At 44.2% G+C, this 22,680-nt stretch overlaps 1 protein-coding gene across 4 annotated transcripts in view; it reads left to right on the top strand.

Moving 5' to 3' along the window:
• Positions 1-22,680, top strand: part of RET (ret proto-oncogene) — a 265,881-nt gene that overhangs the window by 40,408 nt on the left and 202,793 nt on the right. The window contains exon 1 of one of the 4 annotated variants that reach the window (XM_086922422.1): positions 13,176-13,306. The exons of the other annotated variants lie outside the window; for them this stretch is intronic. The gene's annotated coding sequence lies outside the window, so the exon portion shown is untranslated. Of the gene's footprint in view, positions 1-13,175; positions 13,307-22,680 lie in introns of those variants that run through there. 4 annotated transcript variants of the gene reach the window in all.

Raw genomic sequence — 22,680 nt, 5'->3', positions numbered from 1 at the left:
CTAACCTGGTAACTATGGAAAACTATGTATACATTCTTTTTGACTGTTTACCCAGATTCATTTGGATGCTATAAACTGGTATCCCCTGGTATTTGAGGTTGTTTTTGTTTTTTAAAGCTCTAGGATCTACGTTGTGCTCTGAATTTTAATGTCCTGGTGATAACCTGTGAACAACCTTAGGGTTGAAAAGCATTTGACATTTCATGGCAAAAATACTTTTTTTGAGTCATATTGGCCACTAAGGAACATTGGATACATATGAACATTGGATACACATGTCCCTGTGGAATTAGTTCATAAATGGACATTTTGGCTCTTGTTGTCTTTCACCATTCTTTATTTGATCACACTATATTGGTAACTTTGTTTGTTTGCTGTTTGCTTCACCTACAACGAGTGACCACTCACAGAGACAAACTTTTGACGGTTGACCTTTGTTCTTTCATTTAAACCACGTTTTATTAGATTTATTTTTTCCTAATGCTTCCATTCTATATAAGTCTATTAAAATATTTTAATATAGTAATTTGAAGATCTGAATATACATTAAGGATAATTTCCTTAACCAGACAGAATTAATAACTATCTTATAACCTCTTCCATATTTTCCTTGTGCTAATTGATACCTAGTTAGACATTGCTGTTGTTTCAACATTATTACCCTGTCCTCCGCTAGTCTATGGTTAGATCCCTTGGTTACTTTATATATGATGCAATTGCAATGTCATTTCAAGAGGACATTTAAATAGAATACGTGCCTATCAGTTCCATACCACTTCATGCTGTATTGGGATGACGCGCTTCCACTGGACGGATACAAGAATGCTACCATACTCCTGATACCATACTCCTGATAAATAGATGGAGCTCATTTGTTGCACTTGTCTTTTATGCTGTGCTTTGATTATTCACAAAGTATGTGGATTCAATGATGTAGTCTTGATTGCAGCACCCACCACCCTAAAAATTATTTCAAGATGGTCCCACATCCCGTCTGGCGTCCATTGAGCTATTGCAAGCACTTCAGCAGACCTTACAACTTGAAGAACAATCTCACCATGTGAGTAGGGGACGGGGCCTAGAAAGGGGTGTGGCATCATGCCCTTAAGCACTGTCCGACCCAAAAAATAAAAAGCTTGCTGAGGCTGCTGTCCTTGGGTGTTTTCACACCCATTAATGGACATTGACTCTTCAAAGCCTTGGAAAATGAGCTGGAAAACCACTATTTACAGTAGTTTCCAGCTTATTTTCCCTGCTCCCGTGTGATATCGGTTCCTAACAGTAAACCGTGTGATGGAAGCCCATATTGTGTGTCACATGGCGGCACCGTGTGAGTTGTACAGTACGCCACAGTCTTTTCCTCACCTTCCAGTGGGCTCACTTGTCTTCATTGCTATGATGTCCTTGAGATATGAAGACTGATATCCTTCATGTATTTACTACCACCGTAAAGCACACCATGCACTGACCTGTCTGTTTGGCTCTTTATTTAACGTTTTTCTTGTTACTAAACCCGATAGTATCCAAAGTACATACACCGGCCGGACTGGCAATTTCAAAAGGCTACATAAGGTAGCAGTCTTAGGGAAATTACTGCAACATGCCCCAAAAAACTTTTTCCTTTGTGTGGAACGCTCTGTGAAAGACAAAATATAATATTGCCTCCTGGAGCACTCCACAATGTTGAAAACCTTTGCACTTGTTTCTGGACTCCAAAGGTTGATAAGATTTTGTCTGTTCTGCTGCAGCTTGCCACACTCAATTTTCAGTTTGCACGAGAGCACAGAAGCGGTTACTCAACCCACTGAGCTATCTTACTACCCAAATAACCTGTAAGTGCCTATGTAGTAATTGTAAATAATGTACCTTATTGCAACAAACTGCTTGCCCCCATTCTCTCCAATCTGTATTATCTCCTCCAGCATCTCAACCCATAGCTGCAATCTTCCTCCAACTTTTCATCTGTCCTCACTTTCCACATATGTAATTCTTCTGCAAGTGTCCATTCTTCCATTTCCCGCATCCATTGACTCAGCATGAGGCCCACTGGAGGTAACCATTTTATAGACATCCTTCGCTTCACAAGCACCAATGCCAGTAGTGTCATCCTGTATTGCATTTGTCAATTTTTGGGACATGCAAACAGGCTCAATAGACAATGTCTCATGCTGTGCTCAAGTGTTACATGAGTGAATCTACGAAGTGTGTGCACCACTACTCCCTAGTAAGAGTGTAGGACCAGCAATGTTTTATCATATGTATAAAATCAGCCCCACTTGATTCACATCTAGGGCCTCTGTCAGACCTGTCCGTAAATACTCACTTCAATCTCGCTGGCGAGAGGTATGCCCTGTGTAGGACATAGAAATATGCCAGTTTGAAGCAAACATTGCTAATACTCTACTGGCCAGAGCACACGCCCCCTCCCATGCCTTGTCGTCATGGGTTCCGCTATGTCTGCCTCGCAGCAACATCTTGCTAAGAGCTCTAGTCATTGTGTGTCCTGTTTGAGGGCTGTCCATGGCCGGGATACCAAGAACCTATATCCAGAACTATCTCCAACGTGTGGGACACCTGTCCGAAATCCATCCAGATTTCTCTGGCTTTTTTCGTTAATTTGGCAAATTGTAGGAACTTCCCTGGGCCTATTTCAAAATATTCTTGAGCTTCCTGAAATATAATATATCGATCACCTGAGTATAGATCTACCAACGTATCACACCCGCCCTCTCTCCACCATGCCATGGTCATATTCCTATGAATGTAACTATATGGGCATCTGCGGAGAGAAAGGGGACTAGCACAGCATCACTTTAATCGTCCTCTCCCCTGTCTTGCCAATCGTACCACATGTAGGCTCTGTTTGTCTATTTGTGGACCTGCCATTAAACAGATAGGCAAATGTTCAGCTCCAGGAGCGCCACCAGCAGTCTCTGTTCCCAATTATCACCATGTTGCAGCTGTGATGCTAGATAATATAACTCCAGGTCTGGAAGTCACAACCCTCCTGCATCCAAAACTCCCTTCAACACATGGATTCCCACTCAACTTCTCTTGAGTGTCCAGACCAGAGCGATCAAAAGACTATCTAGCCACTTAAAAGTATTCTGTGGTATCTCACAATGCCCATTTTGGGATGCATACGGGTACCGAGGGACAACCACCATTTTTAAATGTGCTGTTCTACCCACAACCGACAGCAGGAGTTTGTTCCTAAAAACCACTGTACCCTGCAGACCAGAGATCACCCACCACTCGGTATACTTATAAAGCTTGTCTGCCGTGAGGACAACTTGCATGCTGAGATAGCAGAAGCTGTCTGTTTACCATCTCAGCGATTCTCACTACCTTTCAGCCAAACCGGCCAGCGGAAAGGCCAATGTCTTGTCTGGGCTCACCTTCAAGCCAGAAATCCTTTCAAACTTCCCCAGGTAGTGCAGCAGCTGTGGCACCGCCATATCAGGCTGCCCCAAATACAGGAGAGTGTCATCCACATAGATTGGGACTAAACGCACAGTGGCTCCTACTTGGACACCCCACTCTCTCAACGTGATTCGTAAATGCTGCACCAAGGCCTACGAGGCCACTTAATCAGTGTTATTGGGTTGTTCATGCTAACATGTTTCTTTACTGTGGCTATCAGAAGAATTCTCTGGTTTTATAGCTCCTCATGCGCCCAAGGTTAACTGTATAGAGCTGAGTTACAGAGGCGCAGTAAGTGGATGAGTATGTAAGGTGTACTTTAAAGCTCAATCCTACCACATAATAAATCACTTCCAGGATATTCCAGGCTGGTTGCGATGGTCCAGTTTTGCTATTCAGCACTCAATCTTGTGTGCACCCCTTTTTGAAAGACTCCTGATTTTTAGAAATGCAAATTAATGCTTATCAACATAATGTGATTTTTCCTGTAGCTTGCAAAGAAAGTGAAGAGGCCGGACATTTGTGGGATGCATATGAAAGAGTTTGAGACTGAAACATAAAGGTGCGGGCCCACAGTTGTGGGTGGATGACTTTCAACGTCAATGCTGTTGGAGTATTGAATATTGATTGACAAATGCTGTTGGAGTATTGAATTTTGACGGGAGCAGACGCCACATCAAGAAGTCACGAAAACCCACCCTCTGCTGTGATTTAGTGACTGAAGCTGCAGAGGAAGCAGGGGACAGCCGCAGGGCACCAGAACAGCCCACATTTAAGCCAAAGGCCCTTTGGCCAGTAGCCTTTCTTTTTTGCATAGATGTTCTGCAACTGCCTCGCGGACCAGCAGCATCAAAGACATCCTGTTTTCCCCTGCCCTTCCCTTACTGGTGCTTGTTGGTCAATTGTTTGGTGGTTTGTTTTTGCCTAATGGTCTATTTGTCTTGTTGTATTTTATGGGGTAGACTCATGGTTGGCCACAAGGCAGGAAGGAATGTGGCACGTGCAACACGGAACTAAGTTGTGGCGCTATTGCACCAGCCTTTCACCACAGGGGGCCACAGGCATTCCTCATTTGGTTTGGTTCTGGCATGGTGTTTTTTGGGGCTCAGCTTAAAAATTGACCCAGTCACCCTTGGGATTGAGGAGTAGGTGTATTTGTCCTTGGGCAAAATCAGCACAGGCTCAGGGATGTAGTGGAAGGAGCCCCAGATTCAATTAGTGGATTCTGGATGATCAAATGGTCAAAATGTCTAGTTTTCTCTACTGATTAGCAATGGTTGGAGGAAATAATGTGTTAGTCTTTACTTTTGACCATTTTTATGTAATTAAATGTTTTATTTCTCGTTGTAAATAAATATGACCTGAACATTGTTTTCCCAAAAACAAATAACATGTGTCTCAGACTAACAGTTGGAGGTTGAGAACAATTTTCTTTAAGTGGTGTTACTTCGGTCTCTCTCCTCTGCCTCAATGTGTCTCTCACCTATGGCTGCCATCTTGAAGAAAGTCTTTCCTTCTGCCGAGAATTGCATCTTTAATCACCATGTTGTTTGCCATCTCTTACAGAGAGGTAGAATAATGCATTTTTGGAGCAGTTTTCACAGCCTTAATGCTAGTTTCATCATCACTAGAGTCACCTAGATTTGAACCTGATGTCCAACCAAGCTCATCTGAAAAGGAATAGAAATCACTCGGATCCTTATCCTTATCTCTTTCCTTATCCATTTCCCAGTCTCTGTCCTTATCTGTATCATCTTCACCATCAGCTTCAATATCGCTCTGACTGTGTGATTCTGCTGGGAGAGCCACCCCTTGTTCCTCATGTTCCTCATGTTCCTCATGCCCCAAACGATCCAGATGTAGAGCAGCCTGAGATTTTGTCTGCCAGTTTGTTTGGGTGTCCGTAGGCTCAACTATAGCTGGAACTGGGTTTATTGGCTCCAGAGTGCAAGTTCTAGGTTCAGCAGGAGTTTCAGTGACAATACTTATTCCGTTGTGCTGACTATCTGTTTGTACATTAGTCCCGGGAAGTATGACCAACCCAACATCCATATCCACTGGTATCACGCGTGAGTCTGATTGAGTTGATACAGCATTTGCCCCCCTAGAGATGTCATTCACACTCTCAGTAACTATAGATCCAGGTGTCAGCAAATTGGTTTGTATTAAAGAATCAGGCAGTTCATTTGAAACTGTATTATTTAAGGCATTTGCAGTTACCAATGCTTTTTTATTCATGCTGCTCGTTTTACCCTTGCATCCCATATTAGCATTGACACTGATATTGACATTGTCCTCGCTCACCGTTTTGTCCTGCGTGATTCCTCCTTCTGTCCCTGCTCGTCTGTGTGGAGCCCTTTCGTTTGTCATGGCACCAGCTGGTTCACACAGAGCAGTCTCTGTTGCCGGCGTCTGAGGTCTGAGCTCTGCGCTTGACTGACTCTGCACAGCTTGCCCCGGAAGGAGCTTCCCTGGGGGTTTGCGGAGGAAGTCGGCGACAGAGGGAGTATTCTGCCCGCCTTTCCGAGCGGCGCCAGTAGCCGACTTGCCAGGCGTCTTCTCAAGGGCCCCCCCGGCTGCCGGACTCCTCACTCCGCCTCCACCTCCCCTAACCGAGGCCTCCATATTTTCGCGCTGAGCGAGTCGCGCTGCTCTCGCCTTTGCAGCAGCCGCTGCTGCACTCTTCGGCGCCATACCAACACCGCAATCGCGGTCACCCGGCACACTCGGCTCCGTAGGCTCCGGCGTCAAACCAGGCTGCGGGTCTGCATCTGATCCCACGGCGGAACACAGGTGGGTCAGGCAGAGGCTTCTGTGGTTACTGATATGCTGGAAGTAGTACTGTATGACACTATCTTACATAGACACAGAAGGAGCCAACAAGACACAGACAAATTAACATGGGACTACGCAACTACAAGTAGTATACCACCGCCAGCTGCGTTAGCGACCCAACAACCAGATTTTGGGACTCCAACTGCGACTGATAAATCCGCCCCTACAATTGAGACGGTGCTGCTAGCTATTGCGGCACATCGAGAAGAGACTTCTCAAGATGGGCGGAAGGCACAAGCGGAGCTACGAAAAGTTCAGGGAGTGGTCCGCAAACTATCAAGGAAAATTACTTCATTTAATGATCGTATGACTGAGGTAGAAGCAAGGGTGGTCGTTAATGAATCCGAGATCGCTGTAAATCGCGAACAGATTGACAACCATGAGAAGGGGCTTACTGATGTGATGTGGAAGCTCGAAGATATGGAAAACCGCTTACGCAGAAATAATCTGAGAGTCCTAGGTGTTCCAGAAGGAGCGGAGGGAGCGGACGCCCGCCCCTTTTTGGTCAAACTATTTCAGGACTCCCTACCAGAACTGTCAGCCTGGAATTGGGACCTAGAGATCCAGCGTGCACATCGCGTACCTCTCACCATGAGAAATGCCCCGAAACCCGGTGCATATCCGAGAGCTATACTCGTATACTTCGGGAATTTCATGCTGAGACAGGCAATATGGGAAAAAGCACGTCCAGAGTCAAAAAAAACTAGCGGGCAGATAACCTATTTTGTACGCCCTGACTTCTGTCACACCACAGTTGAGCGAAGGTGGCGCTTGCGCCAGCTCATAAAACCTTTTCAAGACAAGAAGCTCCAGGCATACCTAAATAATCCTGCTAGGCTGAAAGTGATTAATGGTACCCAGATTAAGTTTTTTACCTCAGAGGTTCAGGCAAAAGAGTATTTAGATAGCCTTCCATGAGGTGGAAAAGACGAGACTAAAACCTTTTATATTTGATTGCTCACGCTGCATTTTTGCTTCTTCATTTACAAATTCTTTCTGGTCACTTTTCACTTATGGGATTAGGACCTTATGAATAAGTATTAACTGTTGGACTGGGAGCACCAGAGTGACAACGCACGCACATCACCACAGACTCTAATGGAGTCTAATTGCCTTTGTTTTTGGAGGGTGGGGGGGAGGGAAGGGCAAGAGGGTGGGAATGGGCGGGGGAGCAGCTGGGGGAAAAAATCTAAAAAAAGCAATCATGAATGTAGAAGCAGAAGCAGAATCAGAAAAAAAAATTGTATTTCTAACTGGGAAAATAAAGCTTTGTTTGACAATATAGTGGATCAGGAATGGGGGAAAAAACAAAACATAATATGGCTAGGATAAAACTTTGCTCCTGGAATGTGGCTGGCCTCAATGATAGGACAAAAAGAGAGCAAATGTGTGGGATAATTACACAGAATGCGTTCGATATTGTATGTCTTCAAGAGACTCATATTCCTTGGGATGAAAGGGGAGTATTAAGGGTCCCTGGATTCAAATTGTTGGGATGTACCTCTCATACCTCAAGGACTAGAGGGGTTGCTATATTGGCTAAACCTTTTTTGGGTGAACCAAAACGCGTAGCTGCTGACTCACTGGGCAGATGGGTTATAGTTGAGCTTAAGCAGGGGATTACAATATGCTCTATTTATGCCCCAAATGAGGACGATCCTTCTGTATTTTTTGATCTCGAGACAGAGTTGTCATCGTGGCCCCAAGCACTTATTTTTTGTGGTGATTTCAATATCTCCCTGCCGAAAATGGAATGCGCTTATAATCAATCCCGTGACAAATATACTGGCCGTAAGCCTAAAGTTTATAGCGCTCTTTTTCAATTAAAGGAAAGTTTAGGTCTATCCGACATATGGGATCTGAAACAGCCACAAGATCCAGGATACACATATTTCTCGTGTCCTCATAAAAAATATGTCCGAATAGATTACATCTGGTTGTCTAGTAACAGGGCTAGCCAGGCAAGAATTTGTAAATTACCGAAACTCATAGCGGATCATAATCCGTTAGTACTCTATATAAATATAGATTATATGGCTAGACCTCGGACAAGCTGGACATTCGATCGAAAACTCCTTGTTAATAGGGGATATACTGATCATATTAAAGTATGGGCTCAAGGATTTTTCGATTGTAATAGATATAGCTCATCCAGAAATACGGTATGGGATTGTTTTAAGGCATCGATACGGGGGGAGACAATTAGCTACGTCGCCAGGCACAGAAGAGAAATTGCTATGTTAAATGATATACAACTACAAAACTTAGCTAGGAAAGAAGAGAGGCATACTGCTATAATTGCTCAGGGTGGCAAGGATGGAGAGGGGGATTCAATTTTGAGAGAAATGACGATCCTCAAGGCAGCAATAAATAGCAAACTAACTCAAAAGGCAGCTGAGACGTATCAATCCCACCGCAATGAGATTTATGAAACTGGAGAGAGGGTAGGGAAGCAACTAGCACTCAGTACGCGACAAAAACAATCTCTTAATTCAATTGTGTGCATTGAGTCCGAGGGACAAGAACATACAACACCAGAAGCAATATTAGAAGTTTTTAAGAATTTCTATAAGAAACTGTATAATAATGAGGACTCTCTCGACCTCAAAGCAATTCAAAACGAAGTGGCCGGATGGGCTGTTGAATCAGGAAGTATCTCAGGGTTAGATATGGCTACTAAACAAGACCTAGAAAGGGATATAACCCTGAGTGAAGTAAGACTAGCCTTAGCAGAACTGGCCTCGGGCAAGGCAGCAGGTCCCGACAAAATTCCCCTTGAGCTCTATAAAATTTTGGATAGTATTATAATTCCTATTCTCCTCGATCTATTTATTGGAGTTCAAGTTAGTGGTAAACCTCCTAGATCATGGTTGGAAACGAACATCGTGGTATTTCCAAAAAAAGATAAATCTCCCAAATTGCCATCATCCTATCGACCGATCTCTCTGATCAATTCAGACTCGAAGCTATACTCTAAGATCCTGGCTAATCGGCTCAGGGGGACGATCGAGTCTCTGGTCTCCCCGTGGCAGCATGGTTTCATGCCGGGTAAGGACACTACGGACCATACTAGACGGGTCATCGCCCTGTTTGATGCCATGGCTGTCACGGGGGGCCGGATGTCGGTGGTCCTCCTGGATGCCGAGAAGGCCTTTGACCGGGTTTCATGGGCTTTTTTGTGGGCAGTGCTAGAGTATAATAACATGGGACCATGTCTAATTAAATCTTTAAAAGCAATGTACTTCTCACCTAGGGCCAGAGTTTTGGCGATGGGTCAGGAATCGAGTCTTTTTGATATATCCCGTGGGACTAGGCAGGGGTGCCCATGCTCCCCTATCCTCTTCGCACTGTATATAAATCCCCTCATTATAAAATTATTAAACACCGAGGCAATTCGACCAATAACTCTTGGTCCATTCGACACTAAAGTATTGGCCTATGCCGATGACGTGGCGGTAGTAACATCACACCCCAAGGAGGCAATAACGGAAATTGAACGAATTACTCATGCTTTTGGTCAGGTTTCGGGATATTCCTTAAATACGGATAAAACGATGGTTATATGTACACAAAATACCCAATTTATAGACCCTAGGAAAGTAGATAGCGCGGTATATCTGGGAGTCCGTATATCCTCTAAAATTGATGAGATTATTAAAATAAACTATGATCCACTAGTACAGAAAATAACAACAGATTTAAAGCGGATAGATGGTATACATCTCTCAATCATTGGAAGAAGTAACTTCCTTAAAATGAACACTCTACCTAGGGTTCTCTATTTGTTCCGTGCGATCCCGCTATTGGTGGATGACAAAACCATTAAGATCCTCGAATCTCAGATGAGTAAGTTTATATGGGGATACGGGAAGATAAGGAGATCTATCCGTTTTCTTTCTCTCCCCGTCATAAGAGGCGGTCTCGCAATACCTAACTTAGGGTACTATATGCTTGCAGCTCTACTATATCAGATGAAGCCACTGTTTTATATAAGATCGCTGTGAAACGAAGTAGGTGAGAGTTATATTCCCTCAATATTCGAACTAGTTATCGGGGATAAGGCAAGAGGCCTTTTAGTAAAACAGCTTGAGCCCTCATACTACAAAAAAGTTAAATTTAAGACTATACTGAGCGTTTGGGGTATTTGGAAAAAAATTAGAAAACAACTGAATATTACGAAATACAATAAGTATACATCACTTTGGCACTCTACCATACTGCCACCAGCTATATATGATACAATTGCCAGGAAATGGGAAACATGTGGAGTCACGACTCTCGGTGACTTCCTGTCCCCTCCTGTTGGACAAAGATTCCAACAGTTACAATCTAAATTTTCTATTCATAGCAATAGTGTATTTAAGTACATTCAGATTAACACGATATTGGGCTTAAGGTGTGCAGATATTACACTGGAGAATGTTCCTCTACTTGACTGTCTATTAAGATCATCAACTAGGATTGGTACGATTTATGATGTACTAATAGACAGCCAATCTGATGACGTCGATGTGGTGGAGCAGGGTTGGTCAAGGAAATTAAATAATCCCAATGTCGATATTGATAAGATATTGGTTTTGTCAACAAAACTGTTTATGTCTTCTAATTTAAAAGCACAGTTGTATAAGACCATATATGATCTATATTTCACCCCCGCTAAACTTTTCGCTTGGGGGAAAAGAGCTAATTCAGAATGTCCTAGATGTGGAAATTGCCCGGCACATTTGATTCATATGTTATACGAGTGTGGAAAATTAGTATTATTGAAAAAAATGATAATGGATTTCTGGCAAGAAGTGTTTAGTCATCCAATCGCTGAATCCCCCTCCTTGTTTATCTTGGGATATGATAATACACTATCACATACCAATGAAGAAGAAGCACTGCTTTTTTTGGGGTCAGCAGTCTTTCGTATTATATTAACAGCACGGTGGAAAGACACAGATCCCCCCAACTTTCAGATATGGTTATCAAGACTGTTGGGTATGTATAACCAAGAGAAAGCGATATTTGCCTGTAAAGGGTTGAGGGCTCAAGCACGTGGTATTAAGATTTGGAAACCAATTGAGAATTGGAGCAAATACTAGAAATGCTAGCCAGAATGAAATCACCTATGTAAATAATATCTTGCTCTCTTTCTCGTTTTTTTTATTTTCTTCTTTCTCTCTTTTCTCCATTTTGTGTTTCGTAGTTTTTGTTCTCTTTTTGTAAATTTGTTTTCGGTGACTAAAAAGTATTGTTTTTTGTCTGCATTTGTGAATTGCCAAATAAAATCTAAAAAAAAAAAAAGAGGTAGAATAATGCAGTGGGTGCAGAAGTTGATGAGTAGATTTGTGATGTATTCTGTTACTTGATGTTTTGATGGCGCACTTCTGCCATGGCTATAGACTCACAGCACTGTGGGCCTTACGGAGATAGCAGTTTTGTAGGGAGTTTGTTTTGTTCTTCTGTCTGGTGTCTGGTGTGTATGATTGACTGTGCCTCCCCATGTCTCCTGATGTTTCTGTAGTCCATCTCCTTGTGCCCATGCCTTACCTTGTCTCTAATAGTTCTTTTCTCTTTGGTTCTGTGGCTTCTCATGTCCCGTCCTTACATGTCTGTCCCGTCCTTACATGTCTTGTAAGTCATAGGCACCAGATTTCCCAAGTCCATGAATTACTAGTTAGGTTAGTTCCTTTTTCTCTTCGAATTGGGACTTGTAGTCGTATTTAACCTGGTAAAAACCATGACTACAAGTCCAGGATTATTGGGAAAAAACGGACCCGGACTTATTATTAGTCACCCAGGGTCCATGTCTCCTGCTTTTCTGGTCTCTCTAGTCAGTGACTAGCCACTGTCTTTCAGTGCTTGCGACTCCCACTTGTCTTCCCCTGCCTATATTCCCAGTGCCTTCCTGTGTTTCCCCGCTGTCTGTGTACCTGTATCTCTGCCTACGGTGTCCGTATTTATCAATACCCATGTCCCCCAACGTCGACCCAAGTCTCTCACCTTCTGTGTCTCATAGTTTTAAAGTGTCCCAGGGCAGCGCCTTCCCATGTCTCGGTGTCTTCCGGGTGAAGGCCGCGGGTTACCAGCCAATCCCAGCAGGGCCGGCTCAAGAGCTCCTTAATGAGAAGGCTCTCCTCAACACCAGCCACACCAGGCGCGAGGGGCTTCAGTTCCTGGAGCGCGCTCAATCAAGGCCGGGTTCTCTCATGTGTTCAGTCCTCGTGGCGCCACCGGGCCCCCAGTGACCAGCACACCTGCAGCTGGCCTTTCACGTGAATTTACGAGAACAAAGGCTTCCCGCTGCAGCAAGGCCACCTGCCAGGCAGAGCCAGGTGAAGCGAACCGCGAGCAAACACTGGCGGCGGCAGTGTGTACCGAGCGTGTGCCTGGGTGTGGGGGCGGTGTGGGGCCGTGTGTGCAAGAGAGAGATAGAGGTGAGTGTAAGGGAGCGCGAGAGTCGGCGTGTGTCTGTGCGAGTGTGTTTATGTGAGTGTAAACATCTGTGTACATCGGTGTGTGAGAGATTGAAAACGAGATTATGTGCGTCGGTGTGTTTGTGCGTGTCTAGCCGAGTGAGGATTTGTGTGTGAGAAAAAAAGCGGGAAGTAGACAGAAAGGGTGTGTTTTTGTGTGTTTGTGTGAGAGGTTCGTGTGTGAGAGTGTACGCGTGTGCCAGAGATATGCAGAAAGACATACTAGAGTGTCTTTTTGTGTGTGCAAAAGTGAGAGCGGAAAAGTTGGAAGAGTATGAGAGCAAAATGAGAAAGAAACACTCAGAGACAGTGTGTGTGCGAGAAAGAGCAAAGAGGGAGATAGAAAGAGAGAGAGAGGATGGTAGAGATAGAAGTGGGTGAGCGGGGTCTGCAGAAGGGATAATGTGCTAGGCAGGTAAAGAAAAGACTAAACAAGAGAGAAGACATGAAAGGGAGGAACGCAAAAAAAGTGAAACACCATCAGAAGGAAAGAGAACTTGAGAGAAACAACCCCAAGGATAACACTTGAGAATTCGAGAGAAGAGAAAAGCAAAGAGTAGAAGACCATGGAAGCAGGAAGCAGGAAGGTGAATATAACATTACAACCTACAAAAATAGAATGTGTTCTGTTTACACCCATCTGTGAAACATGAACTTTTATTTTATTTATTTATTAGGTGATTTGAACAGAGGTGGTCTGAAATCCAGACACTTCCTGATAGGCCACTGCCTCTGAAAGGCATGTAAGTTTGAAGCAGAGTCTAACATGTCAGGCACTCCTGTTATGGCACTGCCCTAGCCTTCCTTCATTTGAAAAGCAATGGTCTTTCAGTAAGTGACACAATATCACCACAGGTCATGCCCCATAAGCCATTCCCACTGGCTTCCCGGTCGCTTAGATTTTTATTGGGAGGATATCCTGAAAATAAGATCGAAATATGGCAGGAAAAACACTCAAACAATTCTCCCTTCTGTTATCCTCAAGCAATCACACCTCTGTGTCCTCGGGGCCTGGAGACTCAACTTACATCAGCTGAGCTACCCTTTTCATTGGTGTAAATTTGTGCTCACAAGGTCAAATTTGCCACGCCAAAGTTAAACGTGCTGCCTCAAACCCCCCAAAACCAGTGTATAGCTTGGGTGCCCTTAACGCAGGTGCAAGTAGGGCAAATGTACCCCTTTACTGCTGGATGGAGAGTAAAATACAACAATAAACAAGGTTCAGTGGCCCCCCTAAGGCTTCTAGACCCTGGTGCTGCTTTGCCTGCTGCACCATTGGTAGTTTTGGCTCCTACCCAAAACTCACCACCACTAAAATGCTTGATCAAATGATCTCTGGCCCAGACTTGCTAATATTTTGAGCCAGATTTACAATTGTGCTTTGGGTTTGCATACCAAAAGTGATGTAAACCTACGCGAATTGGTTTTTGTTGGATTTACTTTACAGCACAAAACTTGTTTTGCACTGGAAAGTTGCCTGAAAGTAATGGAAAGCAGAGCAAAGCACTCTTTTGCTTTACTATGCATCAAGGAGGTATTCCATGGTGGTACATGGACGTTCCCATGCAATCCCCCATGCTTTTTGGGACAAACTCCTATCTGCTAACAATTGTAGACTCGGGTTTGCACCCAAAATTAATGCCACTTTTAAGCAGGTGTTAAAAAGAAGAAATGCTTTTATTTCTCTTAGTTCTTCCCACTTTGCATGTGTGCTGCACTCTATAGCACTCATCCAAAGAGAGAAAAGCTTTAAAGTTAACCTAAGCCTAGTATTTTATACTAGATGGCTAACCTTGCAGTACACAACCTATGCTAGAATCTCGCAGACACTATGGTGCAATGGTGTGTGCATGGCGCTCGGCACACTGATTGTGTGCCAGTGCTAGGGAGAGAGCAGGAAACAGTAGCGGTCGGTAATGGGAGGGCTGCCGGGCGGAGACGTGGGGAAGGGGAGGGGCAGGGTGGGGGGTAGTAAACTACGGAATATGGACAAATACAGGTAAGTAAACATAAAAATAAATAAAACACATTTCGTTGTGCACACTGCATTGCATTTGGCGATGCAGTGCGCACAACAAAATTAGTTTTATGTATTTTTATGTTTACTTACCTGTATTTGTCCGTATTCCGTAGTTTACTACCCCCCCACCCTGCCCCTCCCCTCCCCACGTCACCGCCCGGCAGCACTCCCACTACCAACCGCTACTGGCAGGAAAGCACCATATCTACAGAGATATGGCTCCTGCTCTCTCCCTGTCACACAAAAAAGAAGTTGCTGCGCTGTGTTCTGTCACAGTTTGGTAAATCTTGGCCTTTGTCATGGGTGCACCACCTTTTTGCTGCAACCACAACTCAAAATGAATTTCTAGATTAACAAAGCCACACAAAGCCTGATTCGTGTGGCTTTGCTTGGCTTTTTAATAAGAAAGTAACAAAATGCAGTGCACAGCGCTGCCATACGTTACTTTCCATCAAGGAGGTGTTACATGGATGGAGCATGGCCTTTCTCGTGCACCTACCCATGTATTATTAAGCAAACTCACATTTGCTAAAGCCTGTAAACTTGAATTTGCTTAAACTGTTGTGCCTACCCAAGTCTGGCATAATGAGGAGCAATATCTTAATTTCTTCTCATTATAGCCTCTTTGCATGTGAGTTGCATGCTGCGACACACATACAAAGAGGAATACATCTCTTCCGGCACACAGCTATCCGCCCAGAATGCAGGTGCACTTGAACCACGGCACAATGGTGTGTGCATTGGCGCTATGCAGGGGCAAGTGCTCCTGCGCAGAGAGAGAGCTGAACAGTGCCATATCCTTGCAAACATGGGGCAGTTGAGCTCTCTCCCGCTAATGCAACGCAGTGCAACAACTTGCCTTGCTTTGCTGCACTGCATTGCATGAAGTGATGGTAAATCTGTGCTTCTCTCTTTTATACTAGCAACCAATTTTGCAACCTCCTCTCTTATTAGTGCCTCCCAGAGGCTCTGCACATACTTCAAAATATTATGATTCTTTACACGTCCCTCGATAAAAAGTAACATAATTCAATAGATGTGAAGCAAAATTTGATCGGTCTTCTGCTGTTCTTCCAAATATGTTGGATTAGGGTTCTCAGACCTTAGCAAAAAGGAGCACACGGTGAGCTCCTTCTTTCAGCATTAAACCATATTTTTAAATTCCATCCTTTAGAAAGGAAGTAGCTCCACAGGTTTAATTTAAAGTAGATGGATTGCATGCAGTCACATGGCCCATCTTTGATCAATCTTCTCACCGCAAACTTAAAAATCACGTTCAGGAGTAGCTGTGTCACCTCACATGTCAAAAGCAGTCCCTAGTCCCAAAATACCTACAAAAGTACAGTCTGCCCTCACTGCCAATTCACCAAAGGAATTAGAGGGAAAAATACAATCAAACATTGGGTCATTATTCAGAAAAGAAAATACTACACAGGATATTGACTCTTACAAAATGCGTGCCACAGAGGAGGAATTCTCACCACTGGTGTGGCTAGATGGGTTGTCAACCTTTGGCATGGTTGACTCTTCAGGCAATCCTGTCTAGTCGAAAGAGCATCTCAGGAGTAGCCCTAATCCGACTACAGTCCTTCATTGAACGTGGTCCAAGAGTAGAAATTAAGAAATCAACATTATGCCCAATTGATATCCCAACTAGTTTGTGAAATGGAGCAGTACAGTCACACGTTCTCCACAAACTACAAACTATACCTGTTGTTGGTATTCTGCTGTAGCATTACCGCTACTACCACTACTATTCTTATTTTTATTGTTACTATTATTACCATTTTGTTACATGCATCAGCATTAGTGTTATCATATGAAATTAATAATTATGGTGATATTAATAACTCACTGATCATGCTGCCCCAACATTGCAATATGCTAGAAAATATCATAGTACTCTCTTATTACCAAGAAAGCTAATTTTCTGTCTTTAAAGTAGAAATAATTATAATTCCATGGATTAATTTAGAGTTTGGCAGACATGATACCCGGTCAAAATGGGATGAATGTTATGTCTGCTTCATTACAAGTGCCATAGGCTGTTATGCACTTGTAATACTGCAGATGGGACACCTGTAACATTTGTTAAATAGTATCCCCTATGCCACTCCCTAAATAAGTGCTTATATTTATTTTATTGGAAATTTCATTAAGTGGCATGTTTTAGAATATGCACACAGTTAGCAGGAGTGAAAAAATATCGATTAGTCTGTGTTGATTTCTTGAATAAAAAAACTCAAGGAGGGTGCTGTAACGGAGGAAGGTGTACAAATGTATTACTTTAGCCTTTGAACATGTTCAGATTCTAAGTAATCTCAAAAGGAAAGGTTTGTTTTGAAACACTTCCGTTGAAAAGTTCCACTGTTCTCTTCAGACAATTTCAACATTTCTGAACTTTCTATTGATAACAGACTCTTCGGTGTGTTTCTGTAAATTATCACATTTTATGTAAGACAGAAAGTTGGCATGTCTTATATCACTGGGCAGAGTTCCAAGAAGATTACATTAAAGGTACTCTGCATGACTCACTGTACCACAGTCTATCACTCTGGGACAGGTGTATCTCGCTGGTCTTTTGTAGGCATGATTACACATTTCCGACAAGAACAGCTGCATATCTGTTTTTTTGTATTCAACGGATATTTGATCTGATCACGGATCGTGGTATAATTTCTGTTGTTGTTGCTCAAAATGTCAATGAAACTTAAATTTCGTGAAATAGAATAAAATATGTTTTTTTAGTTACATATGATACATTTGCAATATTTGAACAAAATGATGGCTTATTAAATTCATGATTTAACATGACATCATTCATAATACATAAATAGAGAAGAAACGATTTAGACGTAATACCAATTAATATATGGAAAAGCCTATGCATGCCCAATGCCAATTACTCTCTGGTTTCTGTCCAGGAACTGTAACAAATCTATAAATTCAGGCATTTATTTCACATGACATAAAACGTGGAAGAGGAGGATGTAAAAAAAAAGGCAGCAGCAGACCCACTAAATTACTGAATAAGACAAAATAGCCAGAATTCGTGGGATTCCTGTTATATTTTCACGTGTCAGCATTGACATGAAACAAGACAATGCCATACGATTAATGACCTGAGGTATGTTTGTTTACAATTTCAGAAACCATCAGTTGATAGTTACATTTAACTTTGGCATCGTGGGTCACTGCTATAGGAATATTGGAGAGTTTCTCCGACAAGATGGTGTCTCTGAAAGATCAAAAAGGCTGCTGTTCTGTTCTTACTTATCAAGAAGGAAGAATGATGCACAACACAACCAGGCAGCACAAAGGGCAGGACAGGTAGATTGTGAATGCTCAGCCTTTTCTAAACTTCTTCTGAGATATACCCAGGGTTTGACATCATGGCATGAAGAGTTGAAAAAGATAACCCCCCCCCCCAAAAAAAAAATGTGGGAGGGGTGGTAGGAGTTTGCATTCAGTGCTGCTTTCAATGGACCGGAGAAAGTGGTAAAGATCAGAATGCAAGGTCCATCTCTCGTTCCAGTTTACTGCTTGAATTGAAACTGTGGATTGCACTAGGTTTCTGATTCTGGCTTTGCTGATTTAGGGGCTAATTACAAGACAACCAGAGCAGTATCGCTGGGTACTGTACCAGTCCAGCTAATCACAATTGGCAAGGTGTTCCCGTGCCTGTGATTACCAAGTGTGGAAACACAGGACCTGATTTTCCCAGCCAGAAAAGCTAGGCATAAAATCACGCAGGAGACCAGGCTGGGGGAGGGCACAAGCACAGCATAGAGCCCAACAACCCTCTTGTACAAGAAGGGAGAGCATGCACAATCTTCCCAACCATCATTCAACCTGCCCTGCTCCGAACACCCTACCAACACCCAGACCCCATCATACAACCTGCACCTACCCCCTACCTTTAAGTACCACCCGCTTTGTTCTGAGCAGATAGAAATTGGAACAGAATTGTCCTAGGAATTGTAGATAACAAAGTAGATTTGGATCATGTTATTTCTGATCCGCAAGCTTATTCCCCCTTACAGAAACTTAACAACTCATAATTTAAAGGTGCAGGGGTTTAACTGCAGTCTGCAATTGGTGATTCAAGACCCAGTAATGTTGCACTTATGATCTATGAAGCCAGTCAACAGGACCTAAGTGTGATTACCCCCACGTGGTCATATCTGTCCTTTTCCACATTTTGTCACTGTATTTTGTTGCAGGGAGTAGCATCTAACATCTAGCTCTAGAATCATTTCTCTTGCGGACACTGCTGCCCCTCTCAAGCTTTGTAAACCGAAAGGTAGAGCCCCGGCTCCCTGGTATAACGGCTCTTTGAAAACCCTTAAATCAGCCTGCAAACTAGCTGAGAGAAAGTGGAGAAACGGATACTGTAACAACAATAAAACCCTCTGGAAGAAGGCACTCCGTGACTACAAGTCCGCTATTGCAGAGAGTAAAGCGAACTACTATTGTTCCACCATCACCAATGCAGCCAACAGTACAAAAAGCATATTCCAGATTTTGGACAATATCTTACACCCCGACTGCGTCAAAAACTCCATCCCCCCCTCTCAGTCCCTCTGCGACAATCTTGCTCTGTTTTTCACTGATAAAATTGAGACCATCATTAATAACCTGGCAACACCCCCGTCTTCCACTCTCTCCACCCTCCCCGAAATCATCTCCACTAACCCTGATTCTCTGAGGCCAACCTGTTTTTCCACGACCAAACTGCTGACTTTCCCTCTTATTTCTCAAACAGAATTTGAAACAGTCGCACAGGGCATCACTTCCGGTTCCCCCCTTGACCCTCTGCCACCGAAAATATGGAAAGCCTGTGGGCACCAACTATTTCACACCCTTCGGTTGATATGCAACCAATCCCTGAGCTGTGGCGTCGTGCCCCGCTCCTGGAAGCAAGCGCTTATTACCCCGCTGCTAAAGAAACCCACGCTCAATCCAGACTGTCTGTCCAACTTCCGTCCCATATCACTCTTGCCCTTCCCAGTGAAGGTGCTCGAACGTTGGGTCAGTAAATGCCTCTCAACCCACCTTGAGCAGCATCTTTTCTTGGACGAATTCCAATTTGGGTTTCGCCCAGCCCATGGCACTGAAACCGCGGTGCTCACGGCCATGGAGGAGCTCCGAATGCGCGCAGACAGGGGCCAAGCTGTGGCCCTCATTCTACTTGACTTGTCTGCCGCATTCGATACCGTCAACCACAGAATCCTGCTCCAGCGGTTGAGAGCGGCAGAGGTCGACGGCACGGCCCTTATCTGGTTCCACTCCTACCTCAGCGACAGGAAACAAGCTGTCTCCCTTCCCCCTTTCCAATCGGTCTTTTCCCCGGTCCCACATGGTGTCCCCCAGGGTTCCTCTATCAGTCCGATTCTTTTTAACGTTTACTTAAAACCTCTGGTCACATTAATTAAATCACACAACATGACCACAGTAAACTATGCGGACGATACACAGCTCCTTCTCTCGTGGGAAGGCGAAGACTCCATCTCCTTACAAGCCTTCCACAACTGCCTACGAGACACGGCACGCTGGCTGCACCAGAACTCACTTCAGTTCAACTCCTCAAAGACTGAGGTGATGTACTGCCCAGCGAGTCGCATACCCCGCCCTCTGCCCGCTGAGTTCTGGCCCCCGGAGAACTCCAACAACCCCCCACCAGTTACCACCGTCCGCAACCTGGGCGTCATGCTCAACCATCAATTGAGCATGGAGACTCAGGTCTCAAGAACGGTCTCTACCTGCACTGGCCTTATGCGCTCACTGCGCAAAGTCTTGCCTCTGCTTCCATCCTCCGCCAGAGCACTAGTAGTCAGGTGCACTATTCTTAGTCGCCTTGACTACTGCAATGCCCTGCTGCTTGAATCTCCGGCGACATTACTGGACAGACTCCAACGAGTCCAGTCAGCAGCAGCCAAACTGGCTCTGGGATGGACCAGGAGATCCTCGGCCACTGCCGCACTGGCCGAGTTACATTGGTTGCCTTTGAGGCAGCGTATTGCCTTCAAGGCCCTTTGTTTGGTCTTCAAGGCACTGCATGGAATAGGACCCAGACCTCTCCAACGTCTGTTCTCCTGGTATACCCCCACCAGAACACTTAGGTCCACTATTGCTTGCCTCGCGAGAGTGCCCAGATGTAAGAAGGCCAGGATGGGAGGAAGATCGTTCAGAGTAGCTGCAGCCAAGCTATGGAACAGTCTACCCGCCGAAATTCGTCACATCCCTCACCTCCTCCCATTCAGGAAACGTATCAAAACTTGGCTCTTCCCCCTGTCCCTATAACAAAAAAATAACAGCTGGTCTTCCTCAGCTCCCCCCCGCTAACAAACCACAGGAGTAGCTATCAGCGCCAGGATACCTGCCAGGTGACAGTCGCGCTTTACAAATATTTTAAATAAAATAAAATAAATAACAGAAATTCTCAGTTTCACTTTTTATAGAGAATATTCATGACTCGATTATTTAATTTTGTTAGCAGGAGGAGCTAGGTATCCCACTTCTAAGTAGAGCGCTGTGTGCCCTTTGGTGCATCAGTTCATCTCTATTTCCATATTTACTCATTTGTAAAATAAATTATATGAAGCAAGCACAGGATCTATATTATTGACTAGAGGGCTATATGAAAATCAAAATATGACCAGTTAAAAATTAAATGCAAGATTTGAATGACCATCAGCAGTGCTTCAGCCCAAGATCACACAAGATGGTCAACTGAGTGGTGTCCCTGTGTGGAATTTGGAAACTACAAAAATTGAGGCACAACCACTTTTCATATTTTCATTTTTTATTGTTGCATTCAGCTAGTGATTGACCTTTGCATACCACATATTTAAAATAGCGTTAAATGCTGTAAAAACAGAGATCACTCGATATCGTTGTCTTGTGCTTGGGTCAGGAGGGTCAGACTGGCCAGATGTCATAAGGTTAATGACTTGGAAACCTGAGCTGCCCACTGAAGGGCATATCCCGGATCAGAATACCGCGCCATTGATCTGCCAGCAGATGGGTAATGCAAGCCATGGATGTATCTGCCTGGTCCAGCCTGACATGTCCATGCGCCAGTGTCAGGTTCTTACTCCATCACATGGAGACATCAACCACAGACCTTCGTCTCCCTGATGCTGATGACACAGTCGCTCCCTCACAGAGCTCCTTCAATGCCCCCCACTCCCGGCCTGCTGGCACCAGTGCGCCCCACTCCCTGCTCTGCCATGCTGCTGCCACAGTACTTCAAATAGCGCCTATGCACCCCTCCCGCACCACCCCACACACACACACACATAACGTGCCTCCGTCTTAACTTTTGAATATATGCAATGGCAGAAAAAGGGTGATTTGTCTGCATCTGTGGGGCGTTACCAGCAACGTCTCATTATCGGCTAACGATCACTTAAATAAGTATAGAACTTTAAGAAATCCCGTTTTTTTATTAATTCAACTTGGCAAATTAATTTAGCAGTAGCCTAGTTTGGCCTCACTGTAGGAAAGGACAGGCTTTCAGAGCCCATGAGAGGGGAGGGGGCTAGAGGGGAGGGCAGTCAAGGGAGAATCCACACGCCAACAGGAAGGGGCCATTTCGATTGAAGAGGAGGTCGTTCTATTAGGGTTAACGCAGCGGAAACCTCATTAAGCCCCCGGGACATGATCATTCTGCTTCAGGAGGGGAGTCTGTAGAGTTGCAAGTTACGGGTCATTATCTTGTGGATATAGGCAAATAGCTTTTCCTTGCGTGTTGCGATTTTCATTGGAATAATAATATATTTACAGAGTTTGGGTCATCCCCGCCAGAAGTAAAATCATTTCCAGATGAGCCTGTGCTCCCGAAAGGCCGTTGTGAAGGGACAAGAGTCTGACACAAGTGACCCTCTGAAAGGCCATGGCACTCATGATTAATTACTCACTCAGTGCTTAATTTGTGAC

Source organism: Lissotriton vulgaris, chromosome 5, assembly GCF_964263255.1.
Source record: "Lissotriton vulgaris chromosome 5, aLisVul1.2, whole genome shotgun sequence".
Classification (NCBI taxonomy): Eukaryota; Metazoa; Chordata; class Amphibia; order Caudata; family Salamandridae; genus Lissotriton; species Lissotriton vulgaris.
Note: the sequence above shows the minus strand (reverse complement) of the source record. Positions and strands in the feature narration are given on the sequence as shown.